The sequence below is a fragment of the Epinephelus fuscoguttatus genome, linkage group LG21 (assembly GCF_011397635.1).
Source record: "Epinephelus fuscoguttatus linkage group LG21, E.fuscoguttatus.final_Chr_v1".
NCBI classification, from domain to species: Eukaryota; Metazoa; Chordata; class Actinopteri; order Perciformes; family Serranidae; genus Epinephelus; species Epinephelus fuscoguttatus.
In genome coordinates this window covers 22,913,103-22,934,693 of record NC_064772.1, presented here as the reverse complement: position 1 = coordinate 22,934,693, position 21,591 = coordinate 22,913,103, and the positions used below count along the sequence as shown (strand labels likewise).

The 21,591-nt window shown below is 42.7% G+C and overlaps 1 protein-coding gene across 4 annotated transcripts in view; it reads left to right on the top strand.

Moving 5' to 3' along the window:
* The first annotated feature begins 429 nt into the window (after positions 1–429).
* The window catches only part of myripb (myosin VIIA and Rab interacting protein b), a 181,050-nt gene continuing 159,888 nt past the window's right edge, over positions 430–21,591 (top strand). For all 4 annotated transcript variants that reach the window (XM_049564768.1, XM_049564767.1, XM_049564766.1 and 1 more), the window contains exon 1: positions 430–633. The gene's annotated coding sequence lies outside the window, so the exon portion shown is untranslated. The remainder of the gene's footprint in view (positions 634–21,591) is intronic.

Here is a 21,591-nt window from a genome sequence, read left to right as displayed (position 1 = left end):
GCTGGATTAATTGGGATGTTTTCATCTCTCTCTGAGGTTAATTGCACTGTGACTGGCTTTGTGAATGGAGCCAGCCAACAGAGCCTCCCCCTCTTCCTCCTCCACCCTCCGCCTCCTCCCTCCTCCTCCTGGAGCAGCAGTGCCAAATTGGGAGCGCAGGGTGCCCAGGTGCCAGCAGAAAACAAAAATGGGATCATATATCAGATGAGCCGAGCACAGAGACACACTCAAACTATCTGTGATTCCCAACCCGCAGAGATTTCCCCTCCTTGCTCTATCCTTACACACCGCTCCGTGTCACCATGAACACAGGAAGACTCAAGGTTGGGTGCCAATCCCTCACCTCGCTCGCCGTGCGCCCTCCCCCCCTCCTCCTCCTCCTCCTCCTCCTTCCTCCGTGTAATACAAACCTCGTGATCACCCATTCAGTGGTGCCTGCGTCTCCTGCTTTGGGGGAAAAATAATAAGCCGACTAGCCGAGGGGGCAGGCAAGCCTAAAAGTATCCGGGAGACAGACAGGTGCCGCGGAAGTTTACACTCGCAGAGGCGCATCTCTCCGCGTCTTTTTATCATTATCTGGGATAACGCGAAAGAGACTGTAACTGGCGGTCATCCGGCACCCACTGATCCTGTGTAAGTGATTCTCCACATCAACTCACTGCGAATAGGTGACTGTTAGCGTGATGTGATGAGCAGGAATTAATGATTGAAGCATCGCTGTCAGACGTGTGTGCGTGATTTACAGGCTCGGCTGCACGCTCGCATACCTTGATGTGAAAGCGCACGTTTGTGTGAAATTGCAGTGATCACCTTTTTTCAGTGGCGTTTGCTGCAAGCTGCCTGCTGCACTGTCCATATATAGCTGACCATTTGTCACCGCAGGATTTCACACAGATGTTATCATGCAGTCAGCTGCTGTCTGAATGAAATGCATAGGTTTCTAATGAGGAAAGTGCGGCATTTTGTGTGTGTGTGTGTGAGGTGCATGTGATCAGGTAGTGCTGAGAAGAAACTAAAACCAGATTAAGGAGGTGCAAAATGTGACTCATCATGGTTTAATTAGCAGGAGCTATTAAAAACAAAGTCATGTTTTCTCTCATGGTTGCAGAAACAAGCTTTAACCCAAAGGAATGCAAGCTGAAAATCCAGATTTGGCAGCCTCTCCTGTGGCTGTGCAGGTGGCTGATCTGGGCTCGGTGCAGTTTATTTCTTGTTTTGCATCCTGGGTGACTGTCACCTGTTGACAACAACACTGGGGTTATCTTGGGGAGCTCTTAAGGTAGACACCAGGAATACATTCACCCACATGCCGGGTGAATCAGTTTGCTATTCTGAGCTTTTTCATTCAAGGACAAAAAAAACCCCACAGCCAGATTTACAATCCATTCTTAGAGTTTGTGTTCGAGTAGTTCTCAACACTTTGTCACATGCACGGTGACTCAGAGAGAAGATTCAATTAGCATCTGTTTATGATTTTAACACTTCAGGTCACAGTGTGTTTGTGTGCGAGTGTGTGTGTGTGTGTGTGTGTGTGTGTGTGTGTTCACAGATCAGCTGCAGCATTCTCACCTTGCCAGCCTCTTCTCTTGCTCTGCACTGAGTGGTAATTGGCCAGGTAGTGATGGATGTGACACAGCAGGTGGATGTCAAACAGTGACAAATGATCAAGGGCTCTTCCTCATTGGGAGCCTCGGGGTGAGGATTTGAATGCTCCCGCTGTTGGGTGTGTGTGTGTGTGTGTGTGTGTGTGTGTGTGTGTGTGTGTGTGCAGTGTTTATTTGTGTCACACTAAGTTAAAAAGCCCACTGATGCTTTTTTGGCATGACCTGAGCTTCATTTAAAGTGGCAGCGTTCTTATCGACAGTGTTGGCTTGGCAGTTTTCTAGGAGCATCGTCAGTTTGGGTTGTCACAGTACGAAAAGTGCAGGTGTCACTAATAACATTAATGCTGACTGTGTTCAATTCAGATGTGCCAGTAAGCCAGCTTGCAGCAGCTAAATGGAATTCAGCCATCGGTGATTTTATTACTTGCACCTGTGCCTCTGTGGGACAAGGCCTGTTCCCCAAATTTCAGCAGGATAAATCATATAATTATCACGGGTGTAACGATCCAGTGATCTGGACTGATATATCAATTCAGTGATCAATGATCCAAATCAATGACGCAAACATGGATCCATATCATCCTAAGGATGCACTTTCATTTTAAAAATCTGTTACTGTCAAACAGCACCAGGCAGATAATGGCGAGCAGCCAAGAGAAAGACAGTGAGGATAATGTTATATCTTCAAAAATAGTTTCCAAAGCATGCGTCAGATTTGTTAAAATGTACATTCTGTATTTTTGTTGGTTTTATGTCATTTGAAATGTCATTTGCACCATTTTTTATGAAAAGTAAGACTGAATGCTCCTGAACATGTCAAATGGTGTAACCACGAAAAAATGATAAATATTAAATGTTTTATCCACCTACAGTAGATTTAAGTGTACTTAGAAGAAAAATCTTTATTTCAAAAGCATTGAATTGAAATAAGATATTTTTAGAGTATTTCTATATTTAAATTTTGGCAATACTGAGCGGGACATTTCCTAAAAACTCCCCTTTTTTTCTAAATAACGCGTGACAAATTATGTAAAATTTGTTAAAAAAAAACACAGTGTTGCACTGCAAAAGTGGATTACATTTATTCCACATTTTACTCCACATTTATTTCCCTGTATATAATCATATTTTTATGAAAAAATACCAGTTATACCAATTGACACTGGGTTGTGTCAATTGGTGTAACTGATATGTTTTCATAAAAATATGATACACTGCCTGACCATGTTCCTTCTACAGTCAAACACCATGTTGAAGAAACTGACACTGAAAATCAAATATGACAGTCAACAAGGTTAAGTGAACTTGTTTTTTTTCATGTTATTTCAGTTCAGAAAAACACCACTTAGACATTTTTGCCATTATCCTCTAATATATTCTCTCAAAATGTATTAAAAGCAGAAATTTTATACTGGATCCACACAAAATTAAAGTTTGTAAGTTAATCGTGCATTTATTTTCAAATTTTAACCCTTTTAAATTTGACTAAACCATATGGACACAAAAAAAAGTAGCGTCATTTCATTGACCCACATATGTTATTTTAAGAATCCTCACATCCCACTGACCACAAGTCTCTGTGAGGCTAAATATTTCAATAAATAAAACAGTCCAATGTTAATATACAGTAGACTACATGCAGTTTATGATACAGTTTAAATGGCCAAAAATGTGAATAATTGTGTTGCAGGACAATTTAAGGTGTGCTCCTAAATTTTCTGCTTGTGCTCCTAAAATGTTTCAGTTAGAGGCTACAGTGCTTTGACTAAAAAAAGTCAGTCTGGAGCCCTGAACTTGCTGCAAGTTAGTGGTTAATTGATCCAAGTCAGTAGGTACACTGAGCCTTGAGGGGGTAACTTTACCAAAATACTTTTTAAGCAGAATTAAAACAATAGAATAGAAAGAACTTAATTCGAAAGATGTAGTTGTTTTTATTTAATTCATTTTGTCCAATTACTTTCCAAATTAATTTTGAGTGTTGGGGAAACCGGAGCATCCCGGAGAAAACCCAACTTAACATAGCACTCAGACATTCATTCACTGAACATCAGAGGGCTATGTCATCGCTGCACCATGCCATAGTGGTCAGACGATCAGTCACTGAACGTCAGAGGTCTATGGCATGGCTGCACCATGCCAGAAATTCACAGGTCAACTGGTGGAAGATCTTCTGCCACACATGGCTTCACTAATATGACACCATCCAGAGGATCGGGCTCCGAGGATGTTGCTGGTTTGCTCGAACAGGGATGCACAGATGATGTGAAGTTGTCATCTGGGAGTTGGGAAGGGATATTGTCGTCTGGGAGGTCGGAAGGTTGCCAGTCGTTTGGGTAAAGGGCTGGTGGTTCCTCTGCAGCCTCTGGGGCAACAGGTACCCTTCCCAGGACTTTTTTATTGATCCAGGATTTTACCCTCTGCTGCACTGGCTTTGTTGCCTTCTGAAGGAGCAGTTGAGTGTGTCTAAGATCTTGTCTCATACTGTAATTCTCCTTCTCTAATTTATTGACCTTGTTGACATAAACTTGTGTCCTGCTGAGATTGCTGAGGCCACTCTTGGTGACCTTTCGGTAAGAGCTGAACTTTCTATCAGCAGAAGCAATCTTCTCTCGCGACTCGTCCTCAAGGTCCAGATCCAACTTCACTTCATGAGGCCTGTAATTGTGAAGGTAGCGCTTGCAAAGCTCAATGTACTTGGATTTTAATGACTTAAAATCTGACATTGAAGAGCTGCATGCCTCCAGATCTGCCTTGAAACGGTGCTGAGTGGATTCCAGTTCACGGATCTTTTGCTTCTGCTCAGCCACTTGTGCTGTTAAGTTCTTCTTTTGGCTCAGCAGGTATTTTTTGGCGTCCAATGCCTCCAGCAGCTCTGCGCCGGCTTTCTTTTGCCAAGTTTTTGACTCGCGCAATTCAGACTTCAATTTTGACTGGAGAGATGCGTGGCCTTTTGTCAGATCATTCAGTGAAGTCTCAGCAGCAGTTTTACTCTTTAGTGCTAACAGACAGTCTTTCCATAACATTTCTTTGTCTTCACTCAAAGAAGCCAAGATCCCCTCCTGTGTCTGAATTATTGTATCTTTTTCTCTGACAGCCTCCCGCAACTCATGTATTTCTGATGTCAAATCATTTTGATTACAAATGGTCCTCTTTAGCTCCCAATGTTGTTCCTTCAGCTCCCTGAGTTCATCTGTAATCCTAATGTTTTCTAACTTCTTTGCTGACAGTGCACGGCTAAAGCTCAGTTTTTGTTGGTGAAGCTTTTCCTCTAGACTAGCCAGTTGTAGATGATATTTAGTCCCCTCCATGACATGGTTATATGTGAATTCTGTCATCTCAGCAACACGTATTTTGTCATCCTCTCTTTTCTTTTGCGCAGACTCTGCTTCCCACTTTGCCTGCTCCTTGGCTAACTTCTTTTCCCAGTCCGCATTCAGTCTAAGGAAATCAGACTCATGCTCCTTTTTCAGTGCAGCGACACTTTCGTGGCTTTCGCTAACCTTCTTTTCCAGCCTCTCTATATCGTACTTGTATCGAATGTGCCATTGCCTGAGTTCTCTCTTGAGGTCCACTGTTTCGTTGAAAAGTTTTTTCTTTTCACGGTCACTTTGTTTTTGCATTGCTGTGGGAGTTTCTGAATCTGCCTTGAGTTTCTCATTTTCTGCATGCATATCATGAATTTGTACTACCATTTTCGCATTCATTTCTATCAGCTTTGATATTTGCGAGCGGAGGTATTTAGGATCCTCATCATTCTGTGCTGTGGATGGTGTCATTTTGAAGGTGCAGTAAGTACCTTGCGTTTGTGGTCGTCGTTTCTCCGTCTTATGGAATGGTGCAACACTGAATGAAGTGTTGAGATGAAGTCCAGTGCCACCGAGAATTGGTAATTCACAATGTGGCATGGGGCTATTTATAAACTCTCCCCTGGCATGATATGATGTCACAAAGGACATATTAAAGGATGACATCATCATATTTTGTTCTAGGTCCGCCCACAAGCCCACAGCAAATGGCCACCTTAGAATGCTAAGGTTCTATCTGCGTTCTGAGTGGTTCTGAGACACTGAGTTTCAAGGTTTGTGCATTCCAAACAGCAAAGATGACATGTGGAACAGGTCTCTGTCATTCATGAAAATGACAGACACCCTAAAGTTATTGTGAATGTAAAATATCAAAATCCTGTCAGCTTTGTTAATGGGGTTTTTAGGGAGGGGTCAAATGTGGATAGAACCTCCAAATCCCAAGAACTCACTCTCTGCTCAGAATTATGAGGTTCTGTCTTGTAAAACATGACAAGAGACAATGACTTTCAAAGAGTACAAACAGTTTACTTATAATTTGTTTTAAAACAACATTAGTGTTGTCCCAGAGCGTCTACATTCTTATTTAAAGAAGCATTGTAGGTTAAATGTCAGTGATAAATATTTTGTTCAGTGTAGAGGTCAGTTTGAGGCAGAAATATGGTTGGTTATTAAACACATTATTCCAGGAACCATTAGTTTAGGTTTTCCATGGGTTAGACAGCAATCAGCTACTGTAACACATCTAACCAGGACTGTACTGCACAGAGAGTGGGACTGGTAAAGTGTAAGGATGTTCCAGGTATTCCCTGTACTAAGGATGGCACATTGGGTTAATTTTGTTAATTTTTAAGGAAAGAAAAATGCAAATGACATAAAACACAAGAGGCCTTTCCTTTTGGTCCGGTGCTCCACTGACTCAGTGAGCTTTGATACCACTTTTTAAAGCCCTATCCCAGGGCTGCCAACTCTCACGCATGGGCCGTGAGACACACGCATTTGAGTGGCTTCTCACGCTGTCACGCCACACCCCCGATTTCTCACGCTGAAGTGTCCGTCTGAGCTGGCTGTCGGCGTCCGCTCAATATGGTACACAAAGGGTTAACAATCGCTGGTGTCTACCATTCGTCCCACCTCTAACCTCGTATTGCTCATTGATTGGCCCTCCCGTTATTTTGGTAACGTGTGATTGGTCCTTCCCAGCGCCGCTCTCTCCACTGACTTTGTGGATACGTATCACCGTACAGTTCACAGCAGTTCGTGAGGGAGTGACACATACATGCGCGTCACCGTAGCACCTCAAGCCTTTCCCAGCTGACCCAGAGCTGGTCGCAGCGCACCATCAAAGCAGAAATATGCCCGCCGGGAGCCGTTCAGCACCGCGGAGAGCTCCCCACACAACCCTGACCCCAGAGTTAATAACAGGAGGTTATGGTGTTTCATTCTCTCCTCTCTATGACACTTGTATCTCGACCAGTAGCCTACTTTTCTTGCGTTGCTGATCCTCTATGGTACACAAATACAGTAATAATCACATATTGGAACTACGGGACATCGGACTAATGAGAGGTCGGAGCAATGAGAGGTCGGAACAATGCTACGGCACCAATAAAACATGACCTTGGTTGGTAGATTCTCCGGGGAAGCCCTCTCCCCTCTCCCCGCAGTTAGGGACCGTTCTACACAGTACCGCTGGCAGGGTGGAAATAAGTCTAAAGCGGCCTTTACATGATAAGAACAACGTGCGTCGCTCACCGCCAGGTGCGGCGCAGTGGTGCGGTCAAAGTTCAAATAATTTCAACTCTGAGCGCAGCACTCGGGTGGAAAATCCGAACGGTGCGCGACGCTAAGGGTCGCGGTGCCGCTTTGTCAGGCATTGCCGCCCTCTCCATAGACAAACAATGGGCAGCCAGCGCAAAGCGGTTTTACAGCTGATCATGTGTAGAGGCCTCAAGTGTAGAGGAGACGGACCAGGTTAAGCGGCCGACCTCCGAAGCCCTCTCGCCTCTCCCTGCAGTTAGGGACCGTTCTCCAAGGTACCGCTGCTTCTCTTCTCAGTTTCTTTTCTGAAGTACACAGTAAACTCATAGTTTTGAAAGAAAATAGTGTGGGTGTGCGCAGGTGCAAAGATGCATTCTGGGTGGGGCATGAGCGACCAGAGCGAAATTGGAGCGAGAGATAAGGCTCCACTCCACCTTATAAGAAAATAGCCGCTCCCGCTCATGTGCTCTGGTAAGCAGCTTGGTTTGAGCCACAAAAGCCCAGGTAGCTGTGCTGCACTGCTAATTGTGCTAACAGAGCTAACAGTATTTAGCAGTGTTGGAGTAACACATTACAAAAGTAATGCTTTATGATGATGAATTATCTTTCACCACACCAGTAACTGGTTCATATAAGCCTAACACACTCTCCTCTGCTGAGCGTCTATCAGAGATTATAGCCTCAATATAGAGATTATAATTAACTGGAGACAAAAATTCATTTTCTACTCCACATATATCATAATGTATGTATGTGTCTATGGTCTTGTACAAACAAACCCTGAGTAATGCCAACATTACAGTGGTTGGCCATTATGACATAATATAAATATAAAAATCTTTAACAGCATTAACAACAGTTGTTACCTCTTCCCAGGTTGTTAATTTACCTGTCGCTGTCACACCACTAGGCCTACTAACAGATGAAAATAAAATATTTGTTCTCATCTCCACTTCACTTAAAATAACTTCAATCTCAGCATCAGAAAAGTTTTTCTTTTTCTCTCTCTCTTTCTTTGTTTGCGGCATGTTTGCAGGTTGACAGGATGTACCTATCCAGAGTCATTATCACCTCCATATATGGTGGTCACTGGCTATTCATGGGCGGGGGTGTATGCTAATTGCTGACTAGCAGGAGTGTGCTGTGTGAACATAATAGGGCTGTAGTCTCCTGGTTGACTAGTCGATTATTTGGTTGCTATGCTCTCATCCGACCAAATTCTCATTAGTCGAATAATCGCTGTGTTACTTTCATCAGGAGAAAAGTGCTACATCAACAGCTTTAAAGGATTAATCCATTATTTCCTGCAGTGGGGGGACAGGCTAAGTTACCTGTGAAAATAGGGGTGTTTTCAAAACACCCCTGTTGTTGACAGAAAGTTGGACTTGCCCACCCTCACGCTCAGTGTCACAGTGACGCAGACCTGTCTGTTTCTGTAAGCTGAAACCATTTCCCTCAGTGGAAACAAAGCTTGTATTTACTTGTATTTCACAGATAATAAACAATAAATTGGGGGTGAGAGACATCGCTATAAATCTATTATAAGTTATCTTCTTCAGCTAATAAAATCTACCTTTTTCTTTTCTCTGGTTCGCTGCCCTATTCTTCAAGAGGACAGACTCTGACCTGGTGCTCCAGTGACACTTTCAACAGACAGACAGAGAACATGTCTGTGTATAAACAATGCCAGAGATAAGGGCAGCTGTGGCAGATGCCTCCTGCTGCTGCTGCCATCATTAGTCATTAGTCATACTTCTTCATTATACACATATGATTATTGTCACACATGTATACTGCCAGGTATTAATACATACTTTCAACATATTGAACTATAACTATAATATTATTACTTCCATTAATGTTGTTGTAAGATACTGTCATTACCTGCATATCTCTCTCTGCCTTCCTCTCTCTCTCTCTCTCTCTCTCTCTCTCTCTCTCTCTCTCTCACTGTGTCATATGGATTACTGTTAATTTATCATGATGATCTGTTCTGTACGACATCTGTATTTTTTTTTTTTTGCACTTTTAGCCTTTATTTTGTCCAGACCTGAAGAGGGAGTGACATGCAGCAAAGGGCCTCAGTTGCTCTTCCTGAGGTTTCTACCGTTTTTTTTTCCCCCCGTTAAAGGGGTTTTTTTGGGGAGTTTTTCCTTATCCGCTGTGAGGGTCTTAAGGACAGAGGGATGTCGTATGCTGTAAAGCCCTGTGAGGCAAATTGTGATTTGTGATATTGGGCTTTATAAATAAAATTGATTGATTGATTGATTACTGGAGTAGCAGGGGGCACTGTGTATGTAGCCTCAGCCACCAGTGTGTGAATGCTTGTGTAAATGGGTGATGTGACATGCAGCATAAAAGCGCTGTTCTGTTTTGTCGGGAAACATAATTACTTAAACCAATGGTGAGTTAGAAAAAGTATAAACAATACATCTACAGTAATTTGTTGTGCTATGAGTTGAGGAAAACTATGCTAGCTGCTAGACTAATTTTTTCAGTGTAAAGATTCATTCGGCAATACGAGATGTGGCTGATTTTTGCACATTAGTACCTGTTATGGATAACTATCAATACTCCTGCCACTACTCTATTACCAGTACTAGTGATGACAGTACAGCTAATGACAGCTCACCATTGCCACTGGTTCTTCTCACACAGCAACTCAATTTCCCTGCGATGGCCATACTTTCTCCTGATTCTTGGCCGCTCCTGGTCTCTTAGACTCCTAGCAGGTTTATAATTGTATGGTTGTGGTCCTTCATGTGTACATGAATACACATTATTGACCTCTTATGTCTCCAAATGAGCAGTTTCATCCATATTTGCCATTGTTTAATTTGGCCTCTCTGCCCCTTGTTACGTCACATCCAGTTGGGCTTTTCTTGATACGAAAGTAAGAATCCTCATAAAAACGACTCTAAGTGTCACTATGTTTTATATTTAGGTATATTTCTTTTCAAATCTAGTGTCTATATCATTTTCCTGCAGACTGATTCACTGGGGGCTTTAACCTGCAAGTTGCTCTTTAAGATAATAATGGATAACTAGCAAAAAACACTTGACATGTCTATGAACATTATTGAGATGACTTTAACAGTTTTGTTAAATGATCTTGCTGTTAATCCATCTTACCTTTACTTTCCGTTTCTTTCTTGTGTGTCCTTTTGTATCAGTCTGTGTCCCCTGTCAGAGGTTTTTGTGGGTTCATGAACGCAGCGCAGACAGAAATCTTCTTTTTTCCTTAAGCAGCAGTTTGTGGAGTTTTGAGACACGGAGTGCATAATTGACCACTCTCTCTATCCCCCGCCCCTTTGTCATGTTCCGTTAAGCTGTGGTAAAGAGTAAGCATGGAGTCCACACTGTAACTACCTGCACTCCCTGAAGAAATATCATCATATTTTTGTTAAATGAAACAGTGATTCCAGAGAGAAGCAGACAGAGGGGTCTACAGTCTGTGTTTGAAGGATATATCCAGGATGCCAAACTGACTCAGCAGCAACAACAGGTTAAAAAGACAAAGATAGTTAGAAGCTAAAGCCAAACTATAGGCTACAGATCACAGTGTAAAAGTGAACCACCACATCACTGCTGATCACCACACAAGACAATGAATATAAAGGGAGACTTTGCTGATATTGAACCAGCTGTGTGGCATCGCAGTGTGTGCAGATGCCTGATCTCAGGCAGCGAGCTCTGGTGGAATTCAAACACCATCTGCACATACTGTGATGACACAGAGCTGGTTGAATATCAGCAAAGTGTCCCTGCTTCCCTTCACTGATTCCTGTACAGCAGGGTCGGTCTTTGTTTCACTGTTATAATCATTAAAAAGCAAAAGCAGCATGTGTATACATTCAGTAGGCTATATCTTCAGTAGCTAGCTAGCTAACCCTACACTTTTCAGGGTTTGATTTTGGTTTTGGAACAGGGAAGAAACGTATATCTTTTTCCAACCTCTCCAGGTAACGAGTATCATTAATACTCGACGTGCCCCAGGCACAACATTTAGCCAGAATATGAAGGAAATCTGAAACGATTGCATCAGAGTCAATGGAGCAGTCTGTTGTTGGATCTGGTCTGAGCTGGCCGATGTTACACTGTGATTGGCCTGTCTGCGTTCGAGGGGCAGGTCTTAGCGAAGGGTCAATTGATCAGTCTATTAAATCAGAGCTGATTAAAACAGATTGATGGATGAGACAAGCAGCTGTTCGTGAGCGAAAGCAAACTGTAGACCCAGTGGATTGAAAGTTGAATTTCACTTCACTGCGCCGGGCATTCTGCTGCTCCATCTGTGAAACAAATAATAACTGAGCGGTATATATATATTTTCCACTGATGCACCTAATGAATGGTCCAGCTCCAAAAATAGAAAATCAGAAAGTGGCCGCAGATGTTTTAATTGTGGCGGCCCGCCACAATTAAATGAGTTAATTGGAAACCCTGAAAGAGGTGATAACAATGCACATCATCTATTGCATTTAATGCTGACGTTGCCTTATAAAGGCAATATTGGCCAACATTCTGCATAGTATGCAATTTCTTAAGCATTTCCAATAACCAATTCATTTGCAGATGCTTATGGCATTTGAAACCACTTACACTTCTCTTCCCTTTAGGATGTTATGCATGAATGATGTGTCTTGGTTTATTGGTGTTATGAAATTCACCCAGATCACACTAAGCGCTGTGCTTCTCACTTTACAGCTTGTCAGATGGTGGAGCAGTTGGAGGAATATGAATCTAAATTCATATGCTGAAAGCTGAGCTAAAGTCCACTTTCCTTGTTGTCTCTCTCTTTTCTCTCTGATGACTCCTCCTCATGTCATTTTGACTAATACTGGTCACATCTGGGGTTGCAGAAACACCTTGACCACCTATGTTTGTGCTGTCAGGTGGAAGTAGACAAATGACCAGAGGGACAAAGAAAGGCCATCACACGCCACAGCAGAGCTCAGGTTTTAAAGGTGTTACAGCAAGCTCTTTGCAAATATTTTCAAACACAGTGTGGGTCAGTCCGCAGCACCTGTTTCCTCATCGTCAATGCACCACAGACTCTCTAATACAGAATACTTTAAATGGCTGTAAATGCAGATCTACAGAGTCAGCACACTGTACTCACCCCCAGTCCAAATAGTCATTTCAGTGAAGTCGTTCTCATCATCTCCTTCCCTCTGGCTGTGACGAAACGCTGATCCAATGGAGAGTGTCTAAAACAAGCAGTTCATTTAGCGCTTGGCTGCACCTGCCCTTTTAGTGCTCCGACTGGGCCCTGTCCTCAGCTTGCCCATCCTCTGCCTACTCTCTGAGGTGACAGACAGCAACAGAGCCAAGTGCTCCGCAGCACGGTGTTGGATGTGGTGTTTTCTGGATGTGTTTGAGTGTATTTGGGATGATTTAGTGTCAGTCTGACGTGGTTGATTGATGCACATGGTGACTCCTTTGGGGAAAATACAGGTTCCTGTTCATTCTCTGGAGAGATGCATTAGTATGACCTATTTTTCCACTGAAGCCATTCTCGCCCCCCTCTCTCTCCGAGCACTGAGAGTGTCAGTCTGAACTCCTGTAATCTGGCAGTATTACACTGGTACACTTCACTGTGGTGCCAGTCAAAATGGGACAGAAATGAGTGACCAAAACTATATTTGTATAGTTTGTAATAATTGTTGGTTGTGTTTCAACTCAGTAACAGTAAACCATATGTATTCAAAACACATTCACATACGGATTATTCAAAAGTTTCAAGGGATAAAATAATAAGCTGCAAAGGAGCATTTTACAAGACTTGCTTCCAATGATCTGGCTGATTAATACTTACAGTTGCCAGCTATAGATTTACAAAGCAAATCTGCATCATTTAAATCCCCAATAATTCCCTGGATGCAGCTCTGAGAAGAAGATAATCTGACATACCAGATTCTCATGGGATAAAATGAGTTGTTGCAGACTTGAGTGCCAGTCTACAGAAAATAAAGGTATAACAAATAAAGAGTATGTTGAGTTTCAACATTAGAAATGCGTTAAATATGTGTGAATAAAAAATGAGGCTCTGACTACAATATTGTAGGTTGCAGAGAACTTAAGTGAGATGAAGAAAATGAAAAGAAAGCACATGACAGTACACCTAAATGTGTGTGTCTGGGATCATCTTACAATACAATTCATGTCCGGATTATCTTATATTTCTGCAATCATGGTATTTGCAGCGGACGTTTCATGAAATGACGATATTCTATTCACAGATGTACATAATATAGTGTGCTAGTTTTGGATGATACATCGCCCCTAACGTTCAGTCCAGACGCAGGAAATGGTTTCACCTATCTGTAGCGAGTTGGCAGCCTGGTCTCACCCCAGGGTGTCAGAATACACTGCTTTAGCACCCCTTAGCATCTATATGAGACGTACTGGGCTTTTTACTAGGGCTGAGCGATATGGATAAAAATTTATATCTCAGTATTTTCAAGCTGACTGGCGATAAACAATATATATCAGGGTATTTTCTACGAAATGGGCTACATGTTTCAGTTGCAAGTCAAAGCCACATTCGAGACATCACATGCACTTACTGTAAAAACAGACTGTGATCAAAATAAAATGCAAAGACAGGGATTTTATTCTTTTTTTCAAAATAAACAGCTGCGCAACATGTAAATGAAAAACTATATAAAAAGAATAGCAGGACTCTACATTAACCTTTTGCACACAGCACTGGAGCTACAGAGGTTTAAAGGTTTGCAGCACAGGACACAAAACTAACATAAGTATAAAGGTATCAAGTCGGCCTAAATCCATTGTAGTTTGGAAAAATTAAGAATCTTTGCAGGGGGAGTTTAATAGCTGTTTCCCATGGCCTTTTAAATAAATGTAGTGCTGGAAAATGATTTAAATATTTTCATTTATTAAGCTATCACTCTTATTTATGCACAGAGCATCAACTGAGAAGCTGTACATGCTTGTACATGAAACAACTGTTATCGCTGCATTTTTAAAAACAGATCTGTCGCCTACATCCAGGCCCTGTCGCAGTGTCACACATTAGACTACAACTACCAAGAAGAACAGAGACACACTCTGATCCACCTCACACACAAACTAGCAGCGCCGTGCTGGATTTCACGTGGGCTGCGGTAATTTCATTCATCTCACAGACTGATTTAGCATAGCATGTGCAACATATAGACCGATGTCGCACTGCAGACTAATTAACAGACAGATTAAACAGAAGAGCAGCTCTGTGTCTCTGAGTGTTGCTGGAGAACTTGTGAATGAGTGAGTCGGGTGGGAGCTCTGCAGAGAGTGTGAGAGAGGAGAGATGCACACTGGTGTGCATTATGTAACGCAACTTGACCCTGTATCGATATAAACAGTGTTGTCTAAATGTATATCTTGCTTGATACATTATACATAGTCGTTATATTGCCCAGCCCTACTTTTAACCAACTCCCTTTTGTGTCATTATTAGACTTTTGGAGCAATGGACAAAATATAAAGAGCACAAAAGTCCACTGAGGGTGAGTGAGAGGCCAACAAGCACAGGACTTTGACTGAGGAGACCAGTGTTTGTGTCCTGTGCAAAACTAAGAGTCAACTTGAGTTATTTTGGGAGGAGTCGTCAGTCAGTACTTAGTCGTGTGAGCTTTTAATGACGTCAGCCACCTTTTCCTAACCCTAGCCATGTTGGTTTTTTGCCTAAACCCAACTGCCGCCTCTGTCTTAGCCAGGGGAGTTGACTCACGAGACTCACCGCTGACCCCTTCTGGGTTAAAATCCACCAACTTCTTTTGCATTAAGATACAATGCAAAGGCATCTTCTGCCCAAGCATCAGCATATAATAAGTTGGGATGAGACCACGTTGCAGCTGAGGTGGAAAGTAAGAGTGTGAGATATGGGTGGTGGGGGGTGTTCACGCAGACTGGAGACCTGAGTTTGCCTTCTATTACAGACCTGCAACTGACATTTACATTACAGTGCCGTTACCTTGATCTTTCCCTTACCTTTACCAAGTGTTGTTGTTGCCTAATATTAACCATGCTTTAATCATGTTTTATTTGCCAAAGCAACTACCTTTCCCTAAACATTACTATGCTGTTGTTGTCATGCACAGATATTGCAGACATTGCAGTGAGAATTTTAATAATGTTGGCACTGAACATAATGTTGCAGATTCATCTGATGTTGACTTTCTCGTCTGGCAATAGGGTTGGATAAATTGTATGTGCTCAGACACAATTAAATTGTGCTGATCAGAGACTGTGCGATCAGCAGGAGTGCAATAATTCAGAGCATAGTTTCTGGTTAAAACACACAGTCTAGTAGCTGTTGGTTAAACAGACAGCCTGAGAGTCTCTGAGGGGTAAATGTGTGCAGCTCACTTCTCCGTCAGCTTACCAAGATGGTGTTCAGTTGAGCCCACACCGTGTCTTGTTTGCGACGGCTGAACAAAACCAGTGAAGCATCGAACCACTGAGGCAGTCTCCAATCAGTGTCACTTAAGCAGGGTTTGTCTGTTGGAATAGCCCACTTTCTCTTCCACTGTGTGCAGACTGATAGCTCATCTGTGCTATTGTTGAGAGTGTGTTAGTGTTGCTGCAGGGTGGCTACACTGCTCCATGGAAGAAGCATAGATTTGATTGCACATGCTTGTGTGTGTGTGTGTGCAGTCATATGTGCATGTTTGTGTGTGTTTTGTGGCAAATTGTCACAAGTGAAAATGGATTGGCTGTGTGTGTGTGTGTGTGTGTGTGTGTGTGTACGGTTGCTGCCCTCAAGTATGTGCGTCACTGAAGCTTCAGAAGCAGACACTCTCACAGACATAAGTGATGCTCCATCGCTGTCCTTGACACCACTCACTATAAAAAGAAGCCCTGAATAATTGCCTTCCCTTGTGGCTATACAATGATGGCCATACAGTAATGGTGCATTTATCTTCTCTGTACATTAGGAGAGAAACAGGGACAGAAGGCAAAAATGTGAGACTAGCCCATGGCTGGTGGTGTTGAGATATGTTACAGAGCAACTAGGCTGATTTTCCACCTGCTAATTTTAGTTGTGAAAGGGCTGAGAAGTTGTGAATGTGGGTTCTTCGCAAGAAATAAGCAGTGACGTAATAATTTTTCTGGATTATTGCAGAAATGTCAACCTTATATTAGCTGATATATTGCTGCAGTTTCCAGTCAGAACAACAATCATAAGACAGAAGAACCTGAGACCAACATAGTGAATCCTCAGGCGTGAAAAAGATATGCTCCCATTGCTTCCATGACTCTCAACAATAGGCCAAATTTTATTTGGCATTGTAAGAGTGATAGACATGATACTGTGTTATATTTAAGACAATCCTTCCATTTAAAATTTGTGTATATTTGTGTTAATACTATTCAAAATCAAACAAGGTATGGTTATGATAGAATTTTAGGGCAATGGGCCCCAGTATCCCCTGCCTGACAATATCTCCAGGGACTGGGGATTGGAGACTGGGGATATTGTCGAGCGTTGGAAGGAGCACTTTGGGGAATTCCTGAACCTGGCCATCTCGTCCTCTACGGAGGAGGCAGAGCCTTAAGACACTTTCGTCCATATGTCTAGCAGAGGTCGCTGAGGTAGTAAAAGCTCCCTAGTGTCAAGGCACCAGGTGTGGATGAGATTCCCCCTGAGATGCTGAAGGCTCTGGACATTGTTGGGCTGTCTTGGCTGACATGCCTTTTCTGTGTAGTGTGGAGAATGGGTACGGTGCCTGTGGAGTGGCAGACCAGGGTGGTGGTTCCCATTTTTAAAGAAGGGGACTGGAGGGAGTGCTACAATTACAGGTGTATCACACAGCTCAGCCTCCCCTGGAAAGTTTATTCCAGGGTGCTGGAAAGGAGGCTCCGACTGATTGTCGAACTTCGGATTCTGGATACGTGGTTAAAAATGGATGGATGGGCCCCAGGTCGCCAAAATGACATGGCCCAGCATTGGCCTAAACTCAGCACACTAAAAGAAATAAGTTGGACTGCGTCGAGCTGCCCGATTTGTCTGAGGCTTGGCCAAATAAACTCTCCCGATTCTGGCTGCTGACACTACCATCACTAGGCTGTTGGCAAAAATGACCTGGCCCAGCATTGGCCCAAACCCGGCACCCTGGAAGAAATAAGTCATGCCATGTCTGGTTGCCTAACTTGGCTGAGACTTGGGATGAATGACGCCTAAGAATCTGGCCAAATAAATTGACCGATACTGCCATCACTGGGGCTTAGTGATATTTGATGTTGTTCAGTGGCATTTGAGACAAATACTATTGCAAATCCTCAAAAAAATATTTCAACATTGTGGGAAATACATTTATTTGTTTTGCTGCTGAGAGTTAGATGAGAAGATTGATACTTCTCTCGTGTTTGTGTGGTAAATTTACTGTAAGGCTACATGGCCATCAGCCAGTTTGCTTAGCTTAGCATTAAAGTGGCAGTCTCAAAGATTTCAGCCCTGGTTGATTTACTGATGGTAACTGTGAATGCGGTTTAATACTCCAGGTCACAGAGTTCTGCAGGCAGCAAAACAAACTATTGTCATTGTAATAAAGAAGTCAGGCATGCGTCTACAGACAGCAGAGCACAGTGAAAGGAGTTGGTAACCTCACTAAGTTGGAGGTATCCAGCCTGTCGCCTGCATCTCTTCATCTAACAGCTCACTGTTGCTGCTCCTGCTGTTTCCATTACACCCTGCAATATTTCAAACCGACTGCTGTCAACAAATGGCGAAATTGACCATAGTCTTGTTTTGTAGAAGAATTTTTTGATGAATGATAGTGGCAAGTGCAACACTGCATTTCCTTTGACTCATGTTTCACCAGTTAAATGCTTCTAATGTGAAGCTGCAGCAGGAGGAAATGTTCGGTTTACATTAGCAGTAACTTAATACAGCATTTTTTTCCTGCAAATGTTCCCCGCGACAACCAGTTCATTAAATTGCAAATATTTAGATGTTGCTGTACTCTCATCAGTGGGCCAGTTTTACTAAATTCAACAGATAGTGACTTAAAAAATTTTCACACATTCACACCTACAGGCAATTTAGAGTCACCAATTAACCTGCATGTCTTTGGACTGTGGGAGGAAGCTGGAGCATCCAGAGAAAACCCACGCTGACACAGGGAGAACATAGGCCTGTTTCCACCGCAGGAACTTCGGGGTAATTTTATGGGGCCGGGGCCGTTGGTGCGTGTCTCCACCGCAGGAACCACCCCCGAAGGACAGAGTTCCGGAACTTTTACGGGTTCTAAACAAGTCCCTGCCTCGGGGTAGGTACTCAGAATGGCCCCGAAAGACTCCTGGCTGGGGCTTGGGGAGGGATGTGACGTCAACAGAAAGCAACAAAATAGCTGGCATTTTTAAAACTCAGCAGACGAGGATTAGCTCGTTCATATAGCTTCCGCCGCCATGTAAAAAATCTCACTAAATGGCCCGTGAAAAAAATATTTTTTCCAGCAGATATCTTAGTTACAACATGATTGAGCTAGCAAAGCAGTTTTGTGTTGCTATGTGTGGTATGTATTCAGACATCACGATGTCTAGAAAGCATCAGCTGACAGGGACAGCTAACAGCAGCAGCAAAGCTAACATCAGGATGTCATCTGTTAAAAGCCTCCTGTTGTCGGATACGACATGAAACTACTCCAGATAGCTCAATCATGTTGTAACTAAGACATCCGCTGGAATTTTTTTTTTTTCACGGGCCATTTAGTGAGTTATTACAGACACCGCTATCAGCTAACGGCGTCCCTACGTCACCCCGGTCAAAATGGTCACGCAACGATTACGTCACATCCAGAGGCAGTCCGTAACTTTACAGGAACCTTCCTCGTACTCCGCTCTCTCAGTGGAGACGCGGTGGTTGAGAGGGCCGAACGAGAGGACGTTCCTGTAGTAGTTCCTGCCCCCCAGATAGTACCAGGAACTTCTTCAGTGGAAATGGGCCTCATGGAAACTCCACACAGAAGAGCTCCCCCACCCTGGGATTGAACCAGAAACCCTCTTGCTGTGAGGCGACAGTGCTAACCACCACACCACCATGCCGCCCCACTACGTATCAGGACATACTACATCTTTTTCTGGCACACTATATAGTATGGTAGTGTGGGTATTGGAATGCACACAAAGACTTGAGAGTGGTTTCAATCATCTAATCACCTGAACATGAAATGATGGTCATGATTGAGCACATTTCTTTTGCTACTTTTACGCACTCACATACAGAAGCTAGGGCGACAGTTTTCTCACCAGACTGCTACTTGTTTATGTTAAACACCAAAGGAAAACCAAGTATTAGTATCATTTTGTTCCTGGAACCCACAAATTGATACTGGGAAATTTCAGGTAGAAGGCTCAGGTAATTATTGCCCATGCTGGCACATGTTCGTCCACATGAGCCTGAGTTTATATATATAACATTTTGTGTATAATATGTGCTTGTCTCAGACTGGATAGCCTTTCCCGAGGCCAGGTCAAGGTCTCTTATCACAGTTGAATGAGGAGCGTTTGTGAATGGCATTGTGCATTTACACTGTGTGATAGCAGATGTCTGAGACTGAGAGATTTTACATCTTTTTTTCCCACTGTAGCTGAGAATGTGACAAAAGCTCCTTCTCGCACTTGTGTATGTGTGTGATTGAGTGTGTGTGTGTTTGCATTTGCCCTTGTGGATTTTACATTCCCACTGATACAAATGAGTCATAAAAGCATCTGATGGAGATATGTTAAAGGATGAAATAGATGAGAACAATGAAAACAGTGTTCCTCTGATTTGCCCGAAGCTTTTAATCTAAATGACAGACACGGAGTGAAGTTTATTTTACTGCGTAGATGCTGCAGAAAGTCCAACAGGGATTGATGATATTTAAATGTGTCTTTGGAGATAACTGAGCTGAATCTCAGAGACACAAATATAAATATGTACCGATTGTTTTTTGAAATGTAAAAGTTCAACAGCAGCCTGTCCTCCTGACACAGGCCCTGAGCTGAACTGGAGGAATGGGTGATATGCTGAGCGAGGGGAGAGACTCTCTGTCGATGAAGCTATCGGCCCAATAATAGAACGGACATAATTGTCTGGCCTTCTGAGTCATCATTGCTCTCTCCACTGCCAGTGCTCTCCCATCTTGTTTAGACACTGCAGTTAATGGACCTTCTCCTTCTGTCCATCACCTCATCTGTCTCTGCTGCTCTCTTCCTCCTGCCATCCCTCTGTTTTAGTTTTATGGCGCTGGCCCTCGATCTCGCCTCTCCATCATGCTCTCTTCACTTCTTTACTGACGTCCGTCTTTACCCCACAAATAACAGATGTCAGACTTGTTTTTAGGTCAGCGCGGTGATAAATACTCAAGTCTCTAACATTAAAATATGAATATTACAGTGCGGTTTAAAGTAGGGATGCACCAATTGGGAAATTCTGGGACAATACTGATGTTTAAATTTACTATTTGGCCGATAGCCGATACCAGTGTTTTTATGTTGTTGTTTCTTTTGTTTTTGTGATTATTTATTCCCCCTTATGTGCTAGAGAAACCAAAAAATGTACAACTGAATAATTTTAAAGTCATGAAGCCCTCAATTACACTATCTTTGCATGCGCACAAAGTCTGTCAATGACCTTTCTCATGAAAAACATCTTCAAATGCTTCAAAAGCCTTTTTACTGTATATAACATATCATAAGTCCCTCTCTAATATCTGTCATAGTGCTGTGAAAACATCAACAAATTTCTCCTTCAAACAGCTGTATTTATTCAAGTTTCCCACCTAAAACGACATGTTACAAGATTGAATTTAAAAACCTCATGAGAACTTTACAATTCACCTTCGCCTGATACTCATTTTTACCAAATAGAGTTTGAATGCATCCTTATGTAACTCAATGCAACCTCCTTGAGCTGTTAATTGGCCACCGGCTGCCTAGAGTGAACCTAGACAAGCTCTCCTTCTGCCGATTTCAACACAGATTCATTCTTTACAATGTAACATTATCAGGGAAACTATAGGGCGGCACACTGATCATGAATTTACTGCGTCCTTTCATCAAAGATCTGTGTTCGTCCCAAACATGTTTTTACCAGGATGCTATTTGCCAAATATTCAATGTTTTCTGCTTATACTTGCTCTTTAGTTTAGGTTTGTTGGCACTAGTTTTGAGCCCTATGTTTAAGCCTGCACAAAAGTGGTGTGACAACACAAAAACATCGGCCACTTCCATCAGTGAATGTCATTTTATTGCTGATAGGCAGATGGCAGTCAAAAAGACAGATATCGGCCGATACCGATATTCAGCTGATAAATCGGTGCATCCCTAGTTCAAAGGTCTACAATCAAAAAGTTAAATACTACAAATGATTTTACAGATAGATAGATAGATAGATAGATAGATAGATAGGCTATTGTCATTCAAATCCACAC